We start from the raw sequence: 25,220 nt of genomic DNA, 5'->3' as shown, positions 1-25,220 counted from the left end.
AGCTTATTTTATTTCTAAGAAGCAAGGTTGTACTATAGCACAAGTCCTAAAGCTCTCAAAATAAATCTAACTTAAGAAAACAATCTCTGTTAACATCATATTGTCACAAATTTAGGAAAGAAGGTCAGGAAAAGCCACTCTGAATAAAGCCTTTAGTCTCATAGACATCTGAAGATTATCATGGGGACCAAACATGAAATAATTCCATACAGTGCCAAAATTTAAGTATTGTTTGCCAGCACATCAGATCTCCTGAAATAGTGGCCTTGAAGAAAGCCAGAGCCTGGAGATCTCCCCATACTCCCTGTGACAATACATCCCAGATGCAAAGGAGCAAGGAGCCACTGAGACCATTAAATGCGAATTGGCTTAAGCTAAAGCACAGTGTGTTTCAAACACTTTGTTATAAATGTACATGGACAGATTTTGGTGGTTTGGGTTCAATCTTTCATAAATTAGGCATGCAATGTTTTCCAAGGAGAAAATTTTTTCAATCTAGTGCACAAACTGAATTCTTCATCATAAAAACAACTCCAACAGTCAGAGTAATCTGAAGGATGCTGGGTAAGAACAAGGTAGGATTCCAGAACTTACCTCCTTTTTTCCTTGGTTGTGTATAATTCCATAGAAGAATAATGTTATCTGATGTATAGTCACAAGCACATATGCATATTTGTTAGCATTCCACTTTATAATGGAGTGATAGCAGTCTACAAAGTTTTATAAAATACAAATATATCATTGAGATAAATAAGAAAAAAAAGTAAATAATAGACTCAGAATTGTAACATGTACAAAATTTTATGTCACAAATTCTTATGCTTTTGGTGCCAGGGACTACAAATGTAAAACTAAGCTTTGTAGCAAACAATACAGGAGATTCACGTCTATGACAGTTTTGTTATTACTCCCCTATTAGTACTGTCCTTGCCATGAAGGTGTAATGTACTACACAGATGCGAACTCTCACAAGTATGTCAATCTGGGACAAAAAGCATCAGACCTCACAGAATATAGTGTGTGCCACAAACAATAACCAGACTTTGTGTGTGTGTGTGAAAATACTGTACAGAGGGGTTACAATTACATGGGCAAGATAATGAGTACATTTCTTATCAAGCATTGTAGCCTCCTCCTTTGTTTCCCCTTCCCATCCCTTCCCATCCTCCCCCTGCCCCCCATCCTCCCCACTACCCCTCCGCCCCCCTCCCCCCCCACCAAAGTTGTAAAGTTTGCTTTCGACATAACGACTTCTCATCTCATTGTTGCAACAAGTCCACCTGTATCCCTATTTAAACGATTTGTTTTACCCCTTCCCCTCCACAAATTATACCAACATCAAATACAGTGAAAGCAGGGGTTATACAAAACAGGGACATACAAAACAACAAAGAAATAATCTTATAAATGCATTAGAAACAATTTTATTTGAAGAGGACTGTAGATTCATCACCTTTAAGAAACAAATGGATGATTTCCCCAAAACAGAATGCTTCCTAAATTCTGGGTACTTTTCTCTGAATCATTCATTACTGATTGGCTCTAAGCTACTTATCAATATTCTTTTTTTCTTTTTCTATTGTGAAAACACCATATAGAGGGGTTACAATTACATAAACAAGGTAATGAGTACATTTCTTATCAAGCATTGTTGCCTCCTCCTTTGTTTCCCCTTACCATCCCTTCCATTATTCCCCCCATCACTCCCCCCTCCACCAAAGTTGTAAAGTTCGTTTTTCTACATAACATCTTGTACATCTCATTGCAATGGGTCCACCTGTATCCCTAGTTAAACGATTTATTTTTTCCCTTCCCCTCCACAAATTATACCAACATCAAATACAATGAAAGCAGGGGTTACACCATGGGGGAGAGACATACAAAGCAACAAAGAAATCATCTTATAAACATGTTACAAACAATCACAAGAAAGAAAAAACATTTTTGAGTCCTTATCTTGGGGTTCATTTCACCTAACATGAATTTATCTGACCATTTCTGCTTGTCTCAGACATAGACTAGTTATTGCAAATAAGGGAAACCGTGGGACCTATGTTTCTTTAAGCCTGGCTTACTTCACTTAATATAATTTTTTCTAAGTCTTTCCATTTCCTAACAAATGGGGCAATGTCATTCTTTCTCATGAAGGCATAGAATTGCATTGTGTATATATATCACATTTTCTTGATCCATTCATTTACTGAAGGGCATCTGGGTTGGTTCCATATCTAAGCTATGGTAAATAATGCTGCAATAAACATAGTTGTGCTGGTAGCTTTAGTGTGGTCTTGTTTGTGATCAAATCCCAAAGTGGGATTGCTGGGTCATAGGGGAGCTCTATGTGGAGTCTTTTGAGGAACCTCCATACTACTTTCCAAGTTTACACTCCCACCTACAATACAGTAAGTTTCTCTTCTGTCCATATCCCCTCCAGCATCTGTTGTTATTAGAGTTCTTAATTATAGCCATTCTAACTGGAGTGAGGTGGCATCTCAATGTTGTTTTGATTTGCATTTCTTTTATGGCTAGGGGAGTTGAGCATTTCTTCTTGTGCCTATTGGCCATCCTTCTTTCCTCTTCAGAGAAGTTTCTCTGTAAGTCTTTAACCCACTTATTTATTGGGCAGTTGTTTCTTTGAAGATTTGTTGTTGGGGGATTTAATTTTTTGAGTTCCAGGTATATTTTAGATATGAGACCGTTGTCTGTTCTATGGCTAGTGAAAATTTTTTTCCAATCTGTGGTCTTTCTATTGATCTTGCTAGCTATCTCCTTTGCCATGCAGAAGCTCTGCAATTTCATGCAATCCCATTTGTCCAACCTTTCTTTTATTTGTTGTGTTTCTGAGTCTCTTAAGAAAATTTGGGCCTGTGCCAAGGAGACCTAAGGTTTCTCCTATTCCATCCTGTAATGTTTTCAGAGTGTCTGCTTTGACTCCGAGGTCTTTAATCCATTTGGAATTGATTCTGGTGCAGGGTGATAGATAAGGATATAGCTTTAGTTTTCTACAAGTGATTAACCAATTTTGCCAGCACCATTTACTGAAGATGCTGTCTTTCTTCCATTCTATTTTTTTAGCTCCCTTATTGAAGATTAGATGGCTACAGGTCTGTGGGTTCATTTCTGGGTTTTCAATTCTATTCCATTGGTCCTGAAGTCTGTTCTTGTGCCAGTACCAAGCTATTTTGATTACTATGGCTTTGTAGTAGAGTTTGAAATTTGGTATTGATATTCCTCCAGCACTGTTCTTTCTGTTAAGGATCGTTCAATATTCTTATTTAGAATATGAGAAAATTTGCAACCAGAGAACTAGAAGAATTTAGTCACAACTGGACATTTAGGAAAAGTCCCCCAAAAATGTTCAAGCCACAATTTTTTTTTAAATTTTATTTTATTTTATTTGAGAACATACTGTACAGAGGGGCTACAATTACATGGGCAGGATAATGCATACATTTCTTACCAAGCATTGCAGCCTCCTCCTTTGTTTACCCTTCACCTCCCTTCCCAGCCTCCCCCCTCCCCCCACCCAATTATACCCCCCTCCCCCCCACACCGACATTGTAAAGTTGGTTTTGACATGACATTTTGTACTTCTCATTGTTGCAACAGGTCCACCTGAATCCTTAAACGACTTGTTTGTCCCCATCTCCTCCACATGTTATACTGACATCAAATATAGTGAAAGCGGGGGTTATACTGTGGGGGAGGGACATACAAAGCAACAAAGAAATAATTATAAATGCGTTAGAAACACATGCATGAAAGAAACGAAAACATTAAAATACATACTTAAGGGTTCATTTTCCTAACATCACATTATCTGACCTTTTCTGCTTGACTCATACCTATACTAGATATTGCAAATAAGGGAAACCATGGGACCTATGCTTCTTTGGGCCTGGCTTACTTCACTTAATATAATTTTTTCCAAACCTTTCCATTTCCTAACAAATGGGGAAATGTCATTCTTTCTGATGGAGGCATAGAATTCCATTGTGTATATATACCACATTTTCTTGATCCATTCATCTACTGAGGGGCATCTGGGTTGGTTCCATATCTTAGCTATGGTAAATAATGCTGCAATAAACATAGTTGTGCTGGTAGCTTTAGTGTGGTCTTGTTTGTAAACATTTGGGTAAATGCCCAAAAGTGGGATTGCTGGATCATAGGGGAGATCTATGTGAAGTCTTTTGAGGAACCTCCATACTGCTTTCCAAAGTGGTTGAACAAGTTTACATTCCCACCAACAATGAAGTAAGGTTCCTTTCTGTCCACATCCCCTCCAGCATCTGTTGTTGTTAGAGTTCTTGATTTTTGCTGTTCTAACTGGAGTGAGGTGATATCTCAATGTTGTTTTGATTTGCATTTCTTTTATGGCTAGGGATGTTGAACATTTCTTCATGTGTCTATTGGCCATCCTTCTTTCTTCTTCAGAGAAGCTTCTCTTTAAGTCTTTCGCCCACTTATTTATTGGGCAGTTGTTTCTTTGAGGATTTGTTGTTGGGTGGTTTAATTTTTTGAGTTCCAAGTATATTTTAGATATGAGACCCTTGTCTGTTGTATGGCTAGTAAAGATCTTCTCCCAATCGGTGGGCTTTCTATTGATCTTGCTAGCTATGTCATTTGCCCTGCAGAAGCTCTGCAACCTTATGCAATGCCATTTGTCCAACCTTTCTTTGATTTGTTGTGCTTCCGGGTCTCTATTCAGAAAATTTCGGCCTGAGCCAAGGAGACCTAGGGTTTCTCCTATTCCATCCTGTAATGTTTTCAGAGTGTCTGCTTTGAGTTCAAGGTCTTTGATCCATTTGGAGTTGATTCTGGTGCAGGGTGATATATAAGGATCTAGCTTTAGTTTTCTACATGTAGTTAACCAATTTTGCCAGCACCATTTACTGAAGAGGCAAGCCACAATTTTTTTAATTCAGAAAGAACTATAAATTAAATATAACTATCTTATAGTTGTTATTATTAGAAGGCTACAAGTTACCTAGTCCAGGATTATTTTATAGTTGAGAATTTTGCTTTTTACTCTAATTATCTTACTATATTTAATGAATAGTAGGCAAAAAATCAATATGGAAATGATGGAGTTAACAATGGAAAAGATCAAATTGACTTTAAAAAAGTTTATGAGCTGGGTGCCAGTGGCTCCCACCTGTAATCCTAGTTACTCAGGAGGCTGAGATCTGAGGATCACGGTTCAAAGCCAGCCTGGGAAGGAAAATCCCTGAGACTCCTACCTCCAATTAGCCATCAGAAAACTGGAAGTGGTGTTGTGGCTCAAGTGATGGAACCCTTGCCTTAGGCTAAAGAGGGCAGGGATAGCACACAGGCTCACAGTTCAAGCCCCACAATAAAAGTTTATAGAACATTCCACTCAATGTGAGCAGAATGCATAGTATTCTCAAACATGCAGAGAATGTTTTCTGGATAAAACACAGGTTAATGCCCCAATAAGTCTTCAGTTAGTGAAATTCTGTGAAGAAGTAACTTCTCTGACCACAGGTAAAGAAAACTAGAAATCAGCAGCAGAAGAGAAATTGGAAATTCAGAACCCCAGACTCTTGAACAACTACTAGATTAAAGAAAAGATCAAAAGGGAAATTAAACATATCTAGACACAAATAAAAACCAAAAAATTAGGAACTGGGAAGGTGGCTCAGTGGTAGAGTGCTTGCCTCACATGCCTGAGGCCCTGGGTTTGATTCCTCAGCACTACATAAGCAGAAAAAAAGCTGGAAGTGGCGCTGTGGCTCAAGTGGTAGAGCACTAGCCTTGAGCTGAAGAGCTGAGGGACAGCGCCTAGGCCCAGAGTTCAGGCCCCATGACTGGAAAAAAATTTTTACAGAACTATGTAAAAGACAAACAAACAAACAAAAATGAGGGTATAATTTGTAGTGATGAATGATTGTTAAAAAGGGAAAGAAAAAATCTATAATAGCAACCTAACTCTACATTTTAAAGAACTGGAAAAAGAAAAACCTATGTCCAAAGGAAGAATATGCTAAAGAGTGGAGCTGAGACTGACAATAAAAAAAATACAACTAATAGCTAAAACTTCTAAAATACAAAAAAAAAACGGAAAAGGAAAAAAACACCTTTTTGTTTGACTAAGAAAGAAAAATAAGAATCAAATGCAAAAAAGAAAACAGAACATATTGCAACTGATGGCACATTTTGAAAAGATTTTGAGACTGCTATGAATTACACACCAAGAAAATGAATAACACTGAAAAAATGGGTAAAATTTTAGAAGCATATAATTTACTGAATTATGAAGAAAGACTAATACATCTATAACTAATAAGAAAATTCAATCAGCAATCACAAACCTCTCCATAAATAAAGCCCAAGACTATACAACTTCAGGAGTGAATTCTACCAAACATGTGCCAGTATAGATGGAAAAAGCAAGTATAACATAAAATGGGATATTTTTTAACCTCTAAAAATAAGGAAACCCTACAATAAATATGTGGCAGTACAGATGAACCCTGAGGATATTAGACTAAACTAGTCACAGAAAGATAGCTATCCTGGGAGTCTGCTTTTATGAAGTTTCAAAAATAGTCATTTTAAAAAAATTAGTCAGGCTGGGAAAGTGGCTCAGTGGTAGAGTGCTTGCCTTACATGCATAAGGCCCTGGGTTCGACTCCTAAGCATCACATAACCAGAAAAAGCCAGAAGTGGCGCTGTGGCTCAAGTGGTAGAATGCTAGCTTAGAGCTGAAGAGCTGAGGGACAGCGCCCAGGCCCAGAGTTCAGGCCCTATTACCAACAGAAAAAAAAGAATTAAAAAAATTAGTCAAACTTGTGGAATCAGAGATTACAATGGTGGTTACAAGGAAGTAGAAAGGAAAGGGAAATTGCTAATCAAGGACTATAAAGTTTCAATTATGTAAGATGAAAATATTTTGCTTGCTTATTTTATGGGAAACTTTGCATGTGCCGTACAACTGAGTTCCTTCCCCAGCCAGAAATGAATAATTTTTTTAGGATCTGCTATAAGATATTGTTCATAAAATTAACAACACTATGGGTTTTTTGGTTGTTGTTTGTGTGGTTAAATGGAAATAAGAGGCTCATGGACTTCCCTGCCCAGGCTGTCTTCAAACCATGATTCTTAATCTCAGACTTTTTTTATTGTGAAAATACCATATAGAGGGATTACAATTACATGGGCAAGGTAATGAGTACATTTCTTATGAAGCATTGTTGCCTCCTCCTTTGTTTAATCTCAGACTTCTGAGTAGCCAAGATTACAGGCATGAGCCACCAGAATCTGTCAACACTTACAATTTTGTTGTGAGGGTAGCTCTCACATTAAATGTTCCTACCAAGGTCAAATAATAATAATAATAATAATAATAATAATAATAATAACTCAGTGCCTCTTACATCATGGACATTCTATAATTATGTATTTTGAATACATGATAAGGGTTCACATGAATCTTAGCATGACTTTAAACTGTTTTATGTATTTCATACAAATTTCTGTCATTCAGTTAGAAAAAATGATTAAGATGAGGTTTTTCTCAAATGTGTTAAGTTCCCTGATGTTCACATGCCTGACAATAAAAGAGTCAGAATTTCCAGAGTAAAGGATTTATAATTGACCTTGCCAAATGATTTCAAAACTAAAACAGTTATTTTCTCTACTTCAGTAAAAAAAAGCTATCCAATATATAATAAACAAACTATCTAGAAGATTTTATTATTGGGAAGATAACTAAAAGAAAAAATGCTTATGGAGAGCTTGGGTTTTGTTGATAGGTTTAAAAACAATCCATGATATAATAAATGTTAATATAAGTAATCAGATATGTAAAAAATGTAAATAAATATATTAGTGCAGAATAAAATCAATATGTTGTCTCAGAAAAAAATTAATATTGTCACAAAGACATAATAAGGAATGTTCCAAGTTGAAAAAAAATTACTGTGAAAACAAAGAAAGCAAAACTCCTGATGGGATAATCCTGTAATCCTGGCAATTTAGGAGGCTGAGATCTGAGGATCATGGTTTTGAAGCCAACTGGGGCAGCCAAGTCCCTGAGACTCTTATCTCCAATAAACTACTCAGAAACAGCCAGAAGTGGCTCAGTGGCCCAAGTGGTAGATGGATAGCCTTGAGCACAAAGAGGCTCAGGGACAGTGCCCAAGCCCTCAGTTCAAGCCCCAGGACCAGGGGGGAAAAATATATAGGTAAGGAAGGAGTGGAGGGGGGCAGGGACAGTGGAAGGAATGACAATCATCAAGATGCTCTGTACTCATAAATTGACCTGCTGAATTGAAACACTTTTGCACAAGCACTTAAAGGTCATAAAAATAGAATAAAATGTTAAACAGTATTTATAATAAACTTTGCTTGAAGGGAAAAATTGTGTTCATATGTCATATGACATAAAAAAACAACTTTCCTCAAAATACTTGTTGAACAGAACCTCCCTTCTTCACACTGATTCCCAGATTGAGGAAGCCGCTCAGGATGAGCACTAAAAAGATGGCAGATTGTAGGGGGCTCGAGGCTCATGCCTGTAATTCTAGCTACTTGGAAAGATAAAATCTGATGATCACAGTTTGAAGCTGGCCCAGGCAAGAAAGTCCAGGAGAGTCTTATATCCAGTTAAGCATGCACGTGTGCACACGCGCACGCATACACACACACACAAGCTCAGGGACAGCATCCGGGCTTTCAGTGTGCAAGCCACAGGACTGGCACCTAAACAGCAAACAGAAAAGATTGCAGACTATGTTATCGGAACGTCTCATTGTCCCATTAGGAAGGCGGCCCAGTGGGGTTTTGAGTAGCATGTTGCACAACTACAGAGTGACAGAACCCCAGCTTGGCATGTTTCTCCACCTTTGACCTTCCCCCTTCCCACCCTGATCTTTTTTTTAATTGTTGAGGTGATATACAGAGGGGAGAGGTTACATTTTCATGAGTCAGGTAATGATCACATTTTCTTTTGAACAGTGTCACCCCCTCCCTCACCTCTCTCAGTTTTTTCCCTCCCTACTGCCCTCCCCCCAAACTTGTATAGGCATTTCCAACATAATGTTTAGTGGGTTTCACTGCTGAATTAGTTCACCCTTTGTCCCACCATTTCTTTGCTTTGCCTTCCTCTCCCCAAATCAGATAAAATTATATACAAGACAAAAGGTACAGAAATCAAAAACAACAACAGAATAGAATAAAACAAAGGAGAAAGGAAAGAAGAAAAGAAAAAAAAAGAACCATAAAGAGTACAATAAAAAAAAAAACCTCTTCCATTTCTTGGAGTTCATTTCAATAAGTATAATTTTATATGATCTTATGCACATAGCTGTTGGCCCCTTGTGATCTCCTCCTAAAAGTATCCTCCTTTGTTCTCACTGTGTGAATGTTGATTGGTGTTTAATTAATCATGTCCAACTGTAATTATTTGTCTTTTACTATCCATTGGGTTTACTTGTAGATATAGGCACATTCTACTTATCAAAATGAGGGAAACCATGGAGTCTATGCTTCTTTGGGTCTGGCTTACTTCACTTACTTCACTTAATATAATTTTTTCCAAGTCTTTCCATTTCCTTATGAATGAGACAATGTCATTCTTTCTGATAGAAGCACACAATTCCTCTGTGTATATATACTACATTTTCTTCATCCATTCATCCACTAAGGGACATCTAGGTTGATTCTATATCTTGGCTATGGTAAACAATGCTGCAATGAACATGGTTATGCTGGTGGCTTTAGTGTAGCCTGGTTTGTGGTCTATTGGATAAATGTCCAGGAGTGGGATTGCTGGGTCATGGGGAAGCTCTATGTTTAGTCTTTTAAGAAACCTCCATACTGCTTTCCAGAATGGTTGAACAAGTTTACATTCCCACCAACAGTGTGGTACCATTCCCTTTTGGCCACATCCCCACCAGCATCTGTTATTGTTAGTTTTCTTGATAATGGCCATTGTAATTTGGGTCATCTTGAATTTGGGTTTAGTGGAAAAAGTTCCAGACAGCAAATCAGGAATGGTTACTCTGGTTACGGTGATTGCCAGGAATGAAGACTTAATTCTAGAGAAAAGGTGGACACAGCAGTCCTCACAGCCACACAGGCTCTTTGTTCTCTATTGCCTCTGTAAGACATTGCCACAAAAAGAAAAAGAGAGACAAATGGAAGGAGGGAAGGAAAGAAGAGAAAGGCAGGAGGAAATGAAGGAAGAGAGAAAAGAAAAATGCAAAGAGGTAACAAGTTTAACAAGAAATGTATTGTTACCTTTTTTATATAATTGTAACCCCTCTGTACATCACTTTGACAATAATATATATAGAGAAAAAATGTAAAGAGGGAGGAAGAGAAGGAAGAAAAAGAAAGAAAGAAGAGAAGGAGAGATGAAAGGAGGGAGAGAAGGATGAACAAAAGAAAGAGAGGCTGAGACCTGAAAACAGAGGTTCAAAGCCAGCCCAGGCAGGAAAGTCCATGAGACTCTTATCTCCAATAAACTACTAGAAAACCGGAAGTGGCATTGTGGCTCAAGTGGTAAAATGCTCACCTTGAGCTGAAGAGGTGAGTGACAGCACTCAGGCCCTGAGATCAATCCCCACAACCAACAAAAAAAGAAGAAAGCAAAAAAGAAAGGAAAGGAGGAAGGGAGGGAGAGAGGGAAAGGAAGGAAGGAAGAAAGGAAGGAAGGAAGGAAGGAAGGAAGGAGGGAGGGAGGGAAGGAAGGAAGGAAGGAAGGAAGGAAGGAAGGAAGGAAGGAAGGAAGGAAGGAAGGAAGGAAGGAAGGAAAGGTAAGTCACAAACATTGAGGTTTATAGCAATACAAATAAATATCTTGTCTTATAAGTCTGCAAGTGTGAAGTCTAACACCAGTCTTGATGGCAAATTCAAGGTATTAAAGGGATCTATTGCTTTCTGGAGGTTCCGGTTGAGAATCTACTTCTTGGCCTGTTTCAGCATCTAGAGATTGCCTGCACTCCTTGGCTCATGGTTGCCTTCCTTCGTTTTCAATTATGTCAGCACCACAAATTCGTCATCATTCTTCCATAGTTGAATCTACCTCTTCTTTGAACTGCAGTATAGAAAAATTCTCTGTTTTTTTCACTCTGAAAACATTACAGGATGGAATAGGAGAAACCCTAGGTATCCTTGGCGCAGGTCGATATTTTCTTAATAGAGATCCAGCAACACAACAAATCAAAGAAAGGTTGGACAAATGGGGTTGCATGAAATTGCAGAGCTTCTGCATGGCAAAGGACATAGCTAGCAAGATCAATAGAAAGACCACAGATTGGGAGAAGATCTTCACTAGCCATACAACGGACAAGGGTCTCATATCTAAAATATACTTGGAACTCAAAAAATTAAATCCCCCAACAACAAATCCTCAAAGAAACAACTGCCCAATAAATAAGTGGGTTAAAGACTTACAGAGAAACTTCTCTGAAGAGGAAAGAAGGATGGCCAATAGGCACAAGAAGAAATGCTCAACCTCCCTAGCCATAAAAGAAATGCAAATCAAAACAACATTGAGATGCCACCTCACTCCAGTTAGAATGGCTATAATCAAGAACTCTAGGTCTAGGAAGGTGGCTCAGTGGTAAAGCGCTTGCCTTGCATGCATGAGGCCCTGGGTTTGATTCCTCAGCATCACATAAGCAGAAAAAAAAGCTGGAAGTGGCGCTGTGGCTCAAGTGGTAGAACGCTAGCCTTGAGCTGAAGAGCTGAGGGACAGCGCCCAGGCCCAGAGTTCAGGCCCCATGACCGAACCCGCATTGAATTTTTACTGCATTTTATATCTCCTTCTTCATTTGTTACCCCTTCCATTAGCCTCACCACAGCCCTTTCAAGTACCCATTCTTAGTGCTTATTTTGTTGAACTATGATTTCCCCTCTCTAAGGAATTACATTGTTTGAGTCCTTCTCTGAATCTACTGTACTTCAGTTAATACCACCCTCATGTGTTAACTTATATTTTAATTAATTTTATCTCCCACATATGGAGAAAACATTCAACCTTTGTCTCTTTGGGCCTGACTTACTTTTCTTTTTTTAATTTTCTATTTATTATTTACTTATTTATTTTTAAATATATTTTATTGTAAAGATACTGTACATAGGGGTTACAGTTACATGAGTAAGGTAATGACTACATTTCCTATCAAGTATTTTTATCCTCTCCTTTGTTTTCCTTACCATCCCTTCCTTCCCCACCTCTCCAACTCCTCCCTCTCCCACCCCCCAAAGTTGTAAAGTTCGTTTTTAACATAATATCTTGTATATCTCTTTCCTACAATGGGTCAACCTGTAACCTTATTTCTGACTTAACTTTTCTTAACATAATTTTTCCAAGGTCTTTACATTTCTTTGCAAAATCTTTGTGTGTATATATACCATATTTTCTTGATCCATTCATCCACTGAAGGACATCTGAGCTGATTATATACCTTGGGTATGGTGAATAGCACTGCAATGAACATGGGTGTGCAGGTTGCTCTACTGTATCCTAATTTATCATCTTTTGGGTAAATGCTCAGCAGTGGAATTTCTGGGTCCTAAGGTAGTTCTATGTTTAGTTTTTGAGGAACCTCCATACTGCTTTCCAGCATGGATGAACAAGTTTACATTCCCACAAACAGTGTACTAGGGTTCCTTTTTGAGGGTCTGCACCCTTAATCACAGTTTCAAAGTCTCTTTTGCAATGTAACATGAATAGTTTTATAGGTCTTAAGGTACAGAGCAGAACTTTCTTTGGAAGCTATTTTTATTCCTACCACTCAAGACCTTGCCACTACTGTACAGAGAGGAGCCAAAAGAGGCAGGACTGATTCAATAACAAAGGTAAGGAAACAAGGAGAAGAGAGTATGGAAGGACAAAGGGGAAAAAATCTTGCTACTGCTCCATCTCCCTCTTAATTTTTTTTGACATTATGAGACCAGCACCTATCCTCACCCATGAAATATCTCATGGAAAATGAGATTTTTTAATGTTAAATAGTATATTCCTCTGCATTTCTATAACACATGTTCTTTATTGACAAGTTAGACATATTTCAACAACCTATTGTTATGAGCCATATATGCATTTATGTATATGTATATGCATAGACACACATATTCCTATATACATGCATATGATTTGGGTGATTGTGGGAAGATTACATAATAGAACCTTCCAGCTTCCATGTAAGAGTCCTTACTTCCCAGTCTCTACCCACAAGGCCATTCGAGTCAGAGATAATCAAAAAGATCTCTACACTTATTCCAGCTTTACCAACTCTATTCAATTTTACTATTTGCCACTGAAGAGTAGAAACTTCCAAATCCCAGAGAAATTAAAACATATGAGAACTGTCATTTAACCATGTGTTTCAGATACCAAATTCCCAATTGACAAGGCCTCTTGGATCTTCAATCTAGGAGCCTCTACTCTTGGGTCTCCATTATTTTCATACCTTCAGTTTCCTCTCTGAATTATCTATAACTCACAAAAACTAAATCATTAGTCTAATCCAAAGAGACAAAATGAGTGGATTTCAAGAATATTAGAATTCAAAAAGGCATTGATGATACCAATCAATTCTCTCCTCAATCTCTCTCCCTTTCTCTCTTTTTGTAGCTAAACACAGCGTAACTCAGAAGTTTTTATAGTTCTTCTCAAAGACCACTCTATTCAAGTGCCAGTGCTTGAAGATTCATTTTACATTTGCCCAAGAGTCATTTGGATTCTTGAAGACTGTAGAACTAGCTCAATAAGTCTTTCCCAAACCAGTGGTGAAGATCAACCAGACAGTCATCTGACTCTTGGGCTCTGGCATACAGCCATTCAGAAAAGACTAACATACATACCTACCAGCCACAAATAAGTAGGTCTCTTTTAAACTGATTTTTAGTTAGATTTTTTTTGGGGGGGTCCAGTTGTGGGGCCTGAACTCTGGGCCTGGGTGCTGTCCCTCAGCTCTTCAGCTCAAGGCTAGCGCTCTACCACTTGAGCCACAGCGCTACTTCCGGTTTTTTTCTTTTTTGCTTATGTGATGCTGAGGAATGGAACCCAGGGCCTCGAGCATGCAAGGCAAGCGCTCTACCACTGAGCCACCTTCCCAGCTCCTAGTCAGATATTTTTTAACACCACAAGATTTTCCTACAAATAAGAATTGTCTGTTCTTCCATCATGTTCAAGATAAGGAATTAATTCTATATATTTAGTTCATGTTATTCTGAGCCAGTTGGTATCTCAGAGGGTTTATGAAGGGTTTAAGTCTAGATAATAAAACAAACCAATCATCTTGTGAAATAACCTTATGCCATATATTATTTGGTGGTAAAAGAAAAGTTGGCTATACCTGAAAGCTGTAGGAAATGAACACTCTCGTTTCTTGGTGAAGTGGCCAAATCTGTGGTTTCCTAAGTTCCTATGAAGGATGAGTAGACCTTAGCTCAAAGGGCTTTGATTCCTATTAGGAATCCTGTCCCTACTTGCTAGATTGAGACCACTAATATTTCATCAATTAAATGAGTGGTGATAAAGACTTAAGTAGTTAGGTGGTGCTGGTGCACATCTGTAATCCTACGGACTCAGGAGGCTGAGATCTGAGGATCAAGGTTCAAAGTCAGCTTACTTCACTTAATATGTTTTTTCCAGGTCTTTCTATTTCCTTAAGAATAGTACAATAGGGGCTGGGAAGGTGGCTCAGTGGCAGAGTGCTTGCCTTGCATGCCTGAGGCCCTGGGTTCGATTCCTCAGCACCACATAAGCAAAAAGAAAAAAGCTGGAAGTGGCACTGTGGCTCAAGTGGTAGAGTGCTAGCCTTGAGCTGAAGAGCTGAGGGACAGCACCCAGGCCCAGAGTTCAGGCCCCACGACCCAACCCCCCCCCCAAAAAAAGAATAGTACAATATCATTGCTTTTAATAGATGAGTAAATTCTGTGTGTATATATACCATATTTTCTTGACCCATTTGTCCTTTGAGGGGCATTTGGACTGATTCCATATCTTGACTATGGTAAACAGAACTGCAATGAACACAGTTGTGTTGATGGCTTTACTGTAACCTGTTTGTGTTCTATTGGATAGAATAGGAGTGAAGTAATTCAGAGCCAGAGAAACAGGGGTTGCATTGTTTCCTTCATTTGTGGTATATAGAACACTATAAATCTGTAAGTAAGCACATTGGGATGAGCCTTATGCAAGTGGTTACCAATGAATTATAGTAGTTTAGTATAACAGACTCTATGGAGAGCTCAAATAGTGTAATCTTCTATAAAGATGAGGCAAAAACACAACTAAAACAACACCAGGAAATAGGTAAACCCAAGAGGAAGTATGGGACCACGGGGAGAGAGGTACGGATGAATGAGGGGAGGAGGAGAGAATGCAGTCAAGAATTCATTTATATGGCACAAAATTAGGAAAAGTAAGTGAATGAGTGGGTCAAAGGAGGGTGAGAATATTGAAAGGTGTTTCACTGACCAAAAGGCATTGTATTCATAAACTGCTTTGTTGCATAGCACCTCCTTTGTACAATTACTTAAAGAAAACAAGTTTCTTTAAGTCATCCTGGATAAGAAAGTGCTTGAGACTCTTACCTGCAATTAACCAGTAGAAAGATGAAATGCCCAGGGGGCAGGGAGGGGTGGGGCGTAGGGGGTGGGGTGGGCAGGCGGAACTTGGGGAGGTGGGAGGAGGGAAGGGATGGTAAGGAAAAACAAAGGAGGAGGTAACAATACTCCATAGGAAATGTACTCATTACCTTACTCATGTAACTGTAACCCTTCTGTACTGTATTTTTAACAAAAAAAAGATGAAATGCCAGTTGTGGCTTAAGTGATAGAGCAGCAGCCTTGAGCAGAAAAAAAAAAAAAGTCAAGCACAAGAATAAAAATCTGAATTCAAGCCCCAGTACAACTCAAAAATTTATACACACACACACACACACACACACACACACACATACTTAAGTAAACTGGTACCAGCTTTCTAACTCACTTTAGTGATTTTTAACACCTCTAATCCTAGTCGTTTGCTGATTGTTGGTGACTAACACCTTTGAAATCTGAGTGGTTTGGTATAATTAATCCAATCCTCTCTAAAACAATGTTTTAGAAACCATGCAAATATAATAAATGGTTTTCACAAAGGTGTTTATCCACAAAGTAAGAAAAGACTTTAGTGTTCCACTTCAAGGATATCATTAATTTTACAATGACCAAGTAATACTCTTTCCCAAGGAAAAAAAAATGCTCTTTTTCCAAGGGAAAAGAAAACAAATGTATTGAACTGACTTTTGCCTTGCATGAATCTGCAAAGAATCTGTTTAAGGATTCCAGACAAAGGCTTAGCTTTAAGTTCCCCATCTCATAAAACAACTATTTTAATTAAATACAGAGATTCTCCACCAATTCCAGTTCTCAATTATTTAAGACTTTAAGAAAAAGGCATTAAAATGGCATTAACAAAGATGCTGACAAACTCATGAGCAGAGGGAGAAAACAGAAAATGAGTTTTCAATGAAAGTGGTGGTTATTCCTGCAATTATAATAAATGAGGTCCTATAATGAGGAAGGTCTGGCACTTCCCTCGAGTGTTTAAATTAACCTACAAAATTTGACATATGCAGTTTGTTCCACACATTCTTAAAAAAAAAATGTTACTGCAAAAAGCAATATACATCCATATGTGTCTTGCCAGTAAAGAAGATTTATTTCAGAATGTTGTGTAGCCACCTGAGACATGCATAATTTAAGATTCATAGTTTGAAATAAAAAGAAACATCATGGCCAGGTGCCAGTGACTCATGTCTGTAATCCTAGCTACTCAAGAGGCTGAGATCTGAGGATCACAGTTCAAAGCCAGCCAGGAGAGTCCCTGAAACTCTGATCTCCAATTAACTACAAGAAATACCAGAAGTGTTACAGTAGCTCAAAGTGGTAGAGCATTAGCCTTGAGCAGAAAGAGCTCAGGGACAACACCCAGGCCCCAAGTTCAAGCACGTGCATGCACACACGCGCACATGCGCACGCACACACATACACACACACACACACACACACACACACACACACACACACACACACACACAAAGCCTGGAAGTCACTCTGCAAACCTAAGCACTAAAAAGTCTCCCCTCATCTTACATCTGTTCAAAGTCAAAAGGAAGAATAATCTATACACAATGATGATTTTTACAGGAAGACTTGCATTTCCTGTCTATAAAACTTTTGTCACCTTTGTATATCAAAGCCACTGTTACTTACTACAAATCTAATAAGGAAATGAATATAATCATACATGTCAAAGTTACATCCATTTACAGACTTTTAATTTTTGAATCCAACTTTTCAAAAATTATATAAGTTACAGAAAAAAACACTTTGTATCCAAGTAATATCAACTGGTAAATAAATAAAACATGTTGCATTTTAATAAATGTACCCAAAACTTATTTCAACCAGACAGGAAAAAAATTCCCACTGAAAGGAAATTATGTGGAAGAAATTCATTCTTCTTCCAACAAACACACATCAAAAGTTGGCATCCTACAATCCTCAGGCAAAACTGGCATTCCATTAGCCATCAGAGATGCAAGCATTTTTCCAGATCAGTGAATTCCACTTCTTGTCTGTGACTTTGAGGAGATCTAAAACCTAACTAAGTACATGGCCTTTACAGACATGTCATCAACCTCCAGCTTCCAAGCCGTGAAGGTCTAGAAGCATAGAACCAGCGCATACAATTTGTTTTATTTTGTTTTGTGCTGGTACTAGGGCTTACACTCAAGACCTTGAGCTTTTGGTTAACTTTCTTACTCAAGACTGGTGCTCTCCCACTTGAGCCACACCTCCACTTCTGGCTTTTTGCTGGTTACTGGGAGTTAAGAATCTTGTGGACTTTTCTGCCTGGGCTGGCTTCCAGCTGTGATCCTCAGATCTCAGTCTCCTGAGCAGCTAGGTTTACAGTCATGAATTCTCCGTCTTCCCCTTCCTGCAATGCCTAACTAACAACAACAAGATAAGGAACTTTCTAGGTACATTTTCAGGGTATAACAGTGTGCTAAAGTTCACAGGAACTGCTTGAATTTCTTTTGAACAAGAGAGTAACATGCTATATTTGTAAATAGGAAAGTTCACTGTCATTAAAAGGATACTTTTGGAAGTGGAATTGTGGCTCAAAGTGGAAAGTGTTAGCTTTGAGCAAAAAAGCTCAGGGACAGAACCCAGGCCCTGAGTTCAAGTCCCATGTTGGACCAAAATAAAAAATACCACATTGCAAAAAGATACTTTTATCTCAAAAGAAAAAAAATGTAAGGGAACTCCAATTTGAATCCTCATTTTTAGTGGATGAATTAATGATATTGGCACCACAGAGTAATACCATTTACAGAAATAAATTTCAGATGGGTTAAAACCTTTTTTGGTTTGGTTCCATTTTCGGTGTTTGGTTTTAGACAGGGTCTTGCTCTGTTGTCTACATGGCCAAAGCTGACCTGGAACTCACAATTCTCCTTCCTCTATCTCCAGAGTCACAAGGACCACAGGCATGAGCCATTGCCCCTGGCTAAAATTCTCTCTCACACTCTCATTTTTTAATCCATGTGTGGGGATTTTCAGAAAAGCAAAGCTCTATGGTTCTCAAAAGAGATTAGCAAATGTGGCTTCATTTAAATGTCAACAGTTTCTGTGGTAATAGTTGCACTTTTTTTTCCTCCGTGGAAAATATTTTTAACCCTTATAACCAACTTTTAATAAATTCCTATATACAAAAAGGTCACTCAACATGTTCAATTAAACATGAGGAAAGGATAAAGGCAGTATCCCTAAGAGGAAATTTGAATGATTAACAGCATTAATAGTCTGGAAAAATGGAAAGAAAAAAAAATCAAAGAAATGGCAAGTGTGAGAGACCATCTTTTTTGCCAGATGGAGAAAACTCCAGAGTATTATTGACAGCAGTCTCTCCTACAGCTGGTGAGTGGATATGGATACAGTGTTAGAAAGTAACTTGGCAGATGGTTGAAATTACAATGGGGCACAACCTCTGATTTCTCCATTTCATGTCTAAATTCTCATCCATAGAGGTCGGATGACCAGTCCCTTAGGAGGAGTGATTTCTACAGCATTGAAGCAGCAGAAGTAAGTAACCTGCAGCCACCATTCAAGGTGTTGAATAATTATCACAGAATCGATAATGAAACTACATGAAAGATATTCATTATTTACTCTGAAGAACAGAAAGTTACCAAGTATTTGTTAAAAGTTCTCTATGTGGGTTAGCACTATAGCTTGGAGTACTTGCCTAACATGTTCAGTGCCCTGGGTTCAATCCCTAGCACTGGAAGAACAAACAAAACAATAAATGTTCCCTATATGTGGATATTCGTGTGGGTATATTTGGCCAGCATATGAAGCGAAGCAGAAGTAGAAAAAAATATGGAATGGTATCTAGTAAATGGTTAACACTAATTTCAAAGAGTAAGGTGATGGATGCTGAAGAGTGGAATGAGAAAGAAGAAAGCTAATATTGGATTTGATGCATTATTACTTTGCTACATTATTATGTTTTTCACTGATAACTTTTGTTCCATCTCAAACTTCTTAGGAGCCAGCACAGTAGCTCACTCTTGTAATCTAGCTACTTGGGAAGAAGAGATAGGAGGACATGGGGTTTGCCGTCTGATGAGGGGTTACTGGTCCTGGCTAGTTGAACTCAGAGCCTGCTCTCACTTTTTCACTCAGGGCTGGTGCTCTACCACTTGAGCCACAACTCCACGTATGGATTTTAGCTGGTAAATTAGAAATAAGAGTCTTGTGGACTTTTCTGTCCAGTCTAGCTTTCAACTCCAGTCTTCAGATCTCAACGTCATAAATAGCTAGGATTATAGGCATGAGACAGTTAGCAAGACTTCATCTCAAACAGCAGTATCATAGCTGTAATCCCAGTATCATACTGTAATCCCTTCAAGGCCAGAAATGGCAAAAAGCAAGGAACCCTTTTTTACAAAGGCTGGGTGTATGGTTCAAGTGGTAAGGTACTTGCTTAGCAAGTGCAAAACTCCAGTATCACCAACCAACAAACAAATCTTCACTAGTTTATGATGTTTGAATGTCAAGTTTGCTGGGCTAAAGAATTTCCAGACAGCTGGTAAAAATATTATTTCTGGTTGTGTCTATGAAGATGTTTCTGGAAGAGATTAGCATGTCAATCAGCACTGAGTTAAGAACAACAGAATCATTACTCACTAATGTGGGTGGCTGTTAGCTAAGCCCTTGAGGACCTATGCACAACAAAATATGGAGAGGAAGTAAGTTCGTTGGAGCTGGGAAGGTGGCTCAGTGGTAGAATGCTTGCTTTGCATGCATGAGGCCCTGTGTTCGATTCCTCAGCACCACATAAGCAGAAAAAGCCAGAAGTGGTGCTATGGCTCAAGTGGTAGCATGCTCACCTTGAGCTGAAGAGCTGAGGGACAGTGTCCAGGCCCAGAGTTCAGGCCCCACGACTGACAAAAGAGCCCACATAATGGTGAGGCTCCTGGATCTCAGACTTAAGACACAGACCAAGACTCTACTCATCATACCCCAAGTCCTCAAGCCAGTGTGTAGTATATAGATACTATACAGTATAGACATGGTGTCCATATATCTACATATATGTACTAAATCATATATACGACATATAGTGAAGGCTGAGTGGAGAAGGCTATCTTATAAAGGAGCTGTGGCTCTACACTGGAAAAAAATAACATAGTGTGTCAGTGGAGAACCCTCAAGCTGGGCCTGGGGCTTTTTCTGTCCATGTTGGTGCCATTCTGTTGGCTAAACCCAACTCATAAAGAGGGACCAAGAGAGACTAACTGATGGAATTCTTCAAAACTGTCTGGCATGGAGCAGTGTTGAAGGAGGAAACGTGGCTCTAAAAGACATAAAAGTAAAGCACCCACAACGGCGCCTGTCTGTGAATGTAGCTATGTCAGCTGATGGAGTCAAGCTGAGGAAATACCCAGATACTTGTGGTTCATATCTGTGATCCTGGCTACTCGGGGTTGCTAGTTGGGGCAGAAAAATTCTATGAGACTCTTAGCTCCAATTAAGCAGCAAATAGCTGGAAGTAGAGGTGTGGTTCAAGTGGTAGAGCACCAGCCGTAAGCAATAGCCAAGTAAAAGCCAGAGGCTCTGATATCAAGCCCCAGTACCAACGCACACCCTCTGAAGAAATACATAGTGTCTTTTGGGTTAGTGCCCCGAACATATAGCTCATTCGTAACACAAACTGAGAGGCACAAGCATGCCTTTGGCAGTAAGGTCAAAGGACAGGAATTCATTCAGTGCTTGGGAATGTATCTATCCTCCCAAGAACAAAAAGACCATTAATATTAGTCTTTGCTTCCCCTAATCTTTTTTTGTAAGAGTCTAGCAGATTTCAAACATGCACAGGTCCAGGTCAGAATAAGCCTGTAACCCCATTTCCTCAGCTGCTTCTATGATGTCATCTGACATAAACAGAATTAACTAGGAAGGGTCAGAAGGCATGGCAAATGATGGACCATTGTCATTACAGCTGTGTGTATGAGTTTTAAACATTACTTGTAACCATCAGGTTGAGTGCATCCTAGAACTACATGTGGATGAAAGAACTCAGTGATTTCCATTTAGATCCATGAACAGTCCATGTGTCTGGGAAGGACTGTGACTGAAAGGCCTTGAGTTCAAATGCCAGTACCAGAAAAAGGAAGAGAGAGGAGGAGGGAAGGAAGGAGGAAGGGAGGAAGATGGTAGAAGGAGGGAAGGGAGAGAGGGATTAGAAAGGGGAAGAGAAGGGTAAGGAGGAGAGGGAAGGAAGGAGGGCGAGATGGGAGGAGAAGGACAGAGGGGTAAGAGAGGAAGGGAGGGAGGGAAGCAGGGAGGGAGGCAAGGAGGGAGAGAAAGGGTAAAGAAATTGAAGCCAAAACTTCTGGAGGCAGCACTCAAGTGGTAGAGTGCCTACCAAGCAAGTATGGGGCCTTGAGTTCAGTACTGTCCAAATAAAAGTAATAGTGATAATGATGGATTTTTAATTCAATCAATAGAAGTAGATATCGCCGTTGTTTAGCTCAAGCTAAACAACGAGCCCATAAACAAGCAATACAACTCACACAAACAGACCAGAAATGTCGCTACCGCCTCGACCAGCAAGGAAGACGCGACACCGGACTCTTCTCTCTGCAGTTTATTCAGGACCTTTGAGTAATCTTGTGACCCCAACCCCGGGGAGAATTCCCCACAGCCTTAAGTACCCGCTGGGTAGCCAACCCTGATACGCCACGTGGAACCACCAATAGGTTCAGGTGCGCGGAAGCAAGCCAGATTCTTTGCCTTAGCCATATAAGGAGTTGTTTACCACGAGAGCACTCGCCATCGGGAAGGCGGAGAGTGGAAGCCGGTGCCATCTTCCAGGTGCGGCCTCTCGCAGCTCTCTACAGTTCCCCCTTTTTTGTTTAAAGAACACAGATGAGAACAGAGGTCTGATCCCTGTTGTGCAATGCAAGGACTGCATACAAGCCTTCTCCCAGAGGGTACCTTCTCTAGGGATGACTCAGCCTGTCCATTGATTCGTTTTTCACAAGGACGGGAAAAGGCGAATCGAACCCATGTGCAATCAAACATGCCCTCCTCGAGGGCAAAACTCATGCCTCTCGACTGCAGTACTTTGGCTTTGCAATCTGTGTTCATTGTTTTAGGGTGGCAAGCCACGCTTGGGGGGACTGACCTGCTCCAATGATTGTAAAGGCTTGGATAATCATGGCTGCACTGCGAACCTCTAATTTGGCAAATGCACCACGGACATACCAAGGAGGCTAACACCAGAAGGCCTGTCAGGGCTCCTAAACCCGCCCATTCCTTAAGATGATTCATAGCAGCGGAGATCCATGAAGATAACCCCTCCGCCAATCCGGCATCCACTCCGGTCGAGTTCACCATGAAGATGGCAACCCTGAGCTGTTCCATCAGGCTGTCGAACTCCCCAGTTCAATTACCTAAAAGATAACTAGACAACTGTTTAGACAAATTTGCAGCGTTTTTTAAATAGGTTTTTTTTCCTGGGCCTGAACTCTGGGTCTGGGCGCTGTCCCTCAGCTCTTCAGCTCAAGGCCAGCGCTCTACCACTTGAGTCACAGCGTCACTTCTGGCTTTTTTCATTTCTTTTTGCTTATGTGGTGCTGAGGAATCGAACCCAGGGCCTCTAGCATGCAAGGCAAGTGCTCCACCACTGAGCCACCTTCCCAGCCCCATTCTTCTGGGTTAATTGCACCACAACAGCAGCTAATCCAGCATTAGTTAGTGGTCCGACCAGCTCTCTGCAAACTTTCATCCATGCTTCTAGTCCCCTATTCTTATATGGGGTTATGGCGGCTCTGCTGCACTGCTCGTAAACAAGCTGTTTAATTAATGGCATGGCTGCATCTGGGTCACCAAAAATTCTGCCAGCAGCCTCGACCATACGAGCAACAAAGTCCGAAAACAGCTCCGTAGAGCCCTGCAGGATTTTGGTGAGATTGCCACTCACCTCGCCTTTATTTGGTAAGGCTTTCCATGCCTTTATGCCAATTTTATTGATTTGTTCATAAACTTGAACCGCGTAGCCTATCTTCTGATTGACGAATCTCCCCTGTCCAAGCAGCATATCTCTGTCCCAAGCTGGGTTCCCCGCAGCCTGATTGGCTGCAGCCTCTTCACTAGCAAATTCAATCAAAAAGGCCTTCCAATCTAAATACTGACCTGGGCTCAAACAAGCTCGTGCGAGCCCACTCCAATCACCGGGTGTCATGCAGTGTCTGTTTAGGGCCTCCACCTGGGCTACAGTAAAGGAGGCCGTGATTCCGTATGTCCGCACAGATTCAGCTAAAGATTTTATAACCTTAAAATCTAAGGGTTCATGATACCGCTGTCCCTGTGGATCCTGAAATATTGGACAGGCTAGATGTAACTCGGTTCTGACCGCTTTCCACACACCTGGGCTGAAAGAACAGCCGGGGGCTGCCACTTCCAGGGTCCTCCGCATAGAGCGGAGGGGCGGAAGGTGTGGGGCGGTGCACGGAGGGCGTGCATTCGTCTTTATCTGGGTCCTCTCTCTCCTTCCCTTTCCTCCTCTTTCTTATCTTTGTTTTTTCTATTTGTTCTATGAGTGATTGTAGTTCCTCTGAGTCTGTAGACTCAGAGGTCTCTAGTTCGGCAAAATCGGGGTATAACCCCCCCCTGCTCTCCTCCTTTTCGCTGTCTGCCCTTTCCGATCTTTCTTCCTGCAGCATTTCTAGGGCGGCCTGACCATTCTCTACCGCCTCACTGCAACGCTGGTCCTCGAGACAGCCTCTTATCAGTTTCCATATTGGTCTCACTCCGCTCTTAAGCATTCCTTGTTCAGAGGCAAAATCTAGGTCCCTCCCTAGTTTCTCCCAAGAGGCCACCGTGAGGCTTCCGGAGACAGCGAACCACGGGGAAACGATGTCACATTCATTCAAAAATCTCTCTAAAGTACTCTTTTTTATTTTTAACTTTTTTGAGTGCAGTAGCTCATTGAGAGCCCAAAAAATTGGGTGCGAAGAAGCGTCCATGTTTTAAACATTTAAAGCTGGTAAACAAACTTTTACTTTCACTTTTGGCTACTCTACTGACTAGCCCGGGGTTCTCACTCTCTCTTTATCTACCGAGAAGAGCAAAAATCCCCCCCCACCCCCCACTCTTGTCGCGGATTCCCCTTTTACCTGGGAACTTACTCCTGCTTTTGTCACGGATTCCCCTTTTACCTGGGAACTTACCAGTGCACCACCCTGACCGCAGAGAGTTCTGAGTCCTCGTTGGGGTTATGGCTGAGTTCCCCATACGGGCCACCACGTGTCGCTACCGCCTCGACCAGCAAGGAAGACGCGACACCGGACTCTTCTCTCTGCAGTTTATTCAGGACCTTTGAGTAATCTTGTGACCCCAACCCCGGGGAGAATTCCCCACAGCCTTAAGTACCCGCTGGGTAGCCAACCCTGATACGCCACGTGGGAACCACCAATAGGTTCAGGTGCGCGGAAGCAAGCCAGATTCTTTGCCTTAGCCATATAAGGAGTTGTTTACCACAAGAGCACTCGCCATCGGGAAGGCAGAGGGCAGAAGCCGGCGCCATCTTCCAGGTGCAGCCTCTCGCAGCTCTCTACACAGAAAGTTGTTCTTAGGATGGAATGCTCACTAAGAATAGTAGAAGGAACAAT

Source organism: Dipodomys merriami, unplaced genomic scaffold (assembly GCF_024711535.1).
Source record: "Dipodomys merriami isolate MVZ:Mamm:240054 unplaced genomic scaffold, mDipMer1.0.p SCAF_8, whole genome shotgun sequence".
NCBI lineage: Eukaryota > Metazoa > Chordata > Mammalia > Rodentia > Heteromyidae > Dipodomys > Dipodomys merriami.
This window is presented reverse-complemented; position numbering follows the sequence as displayed.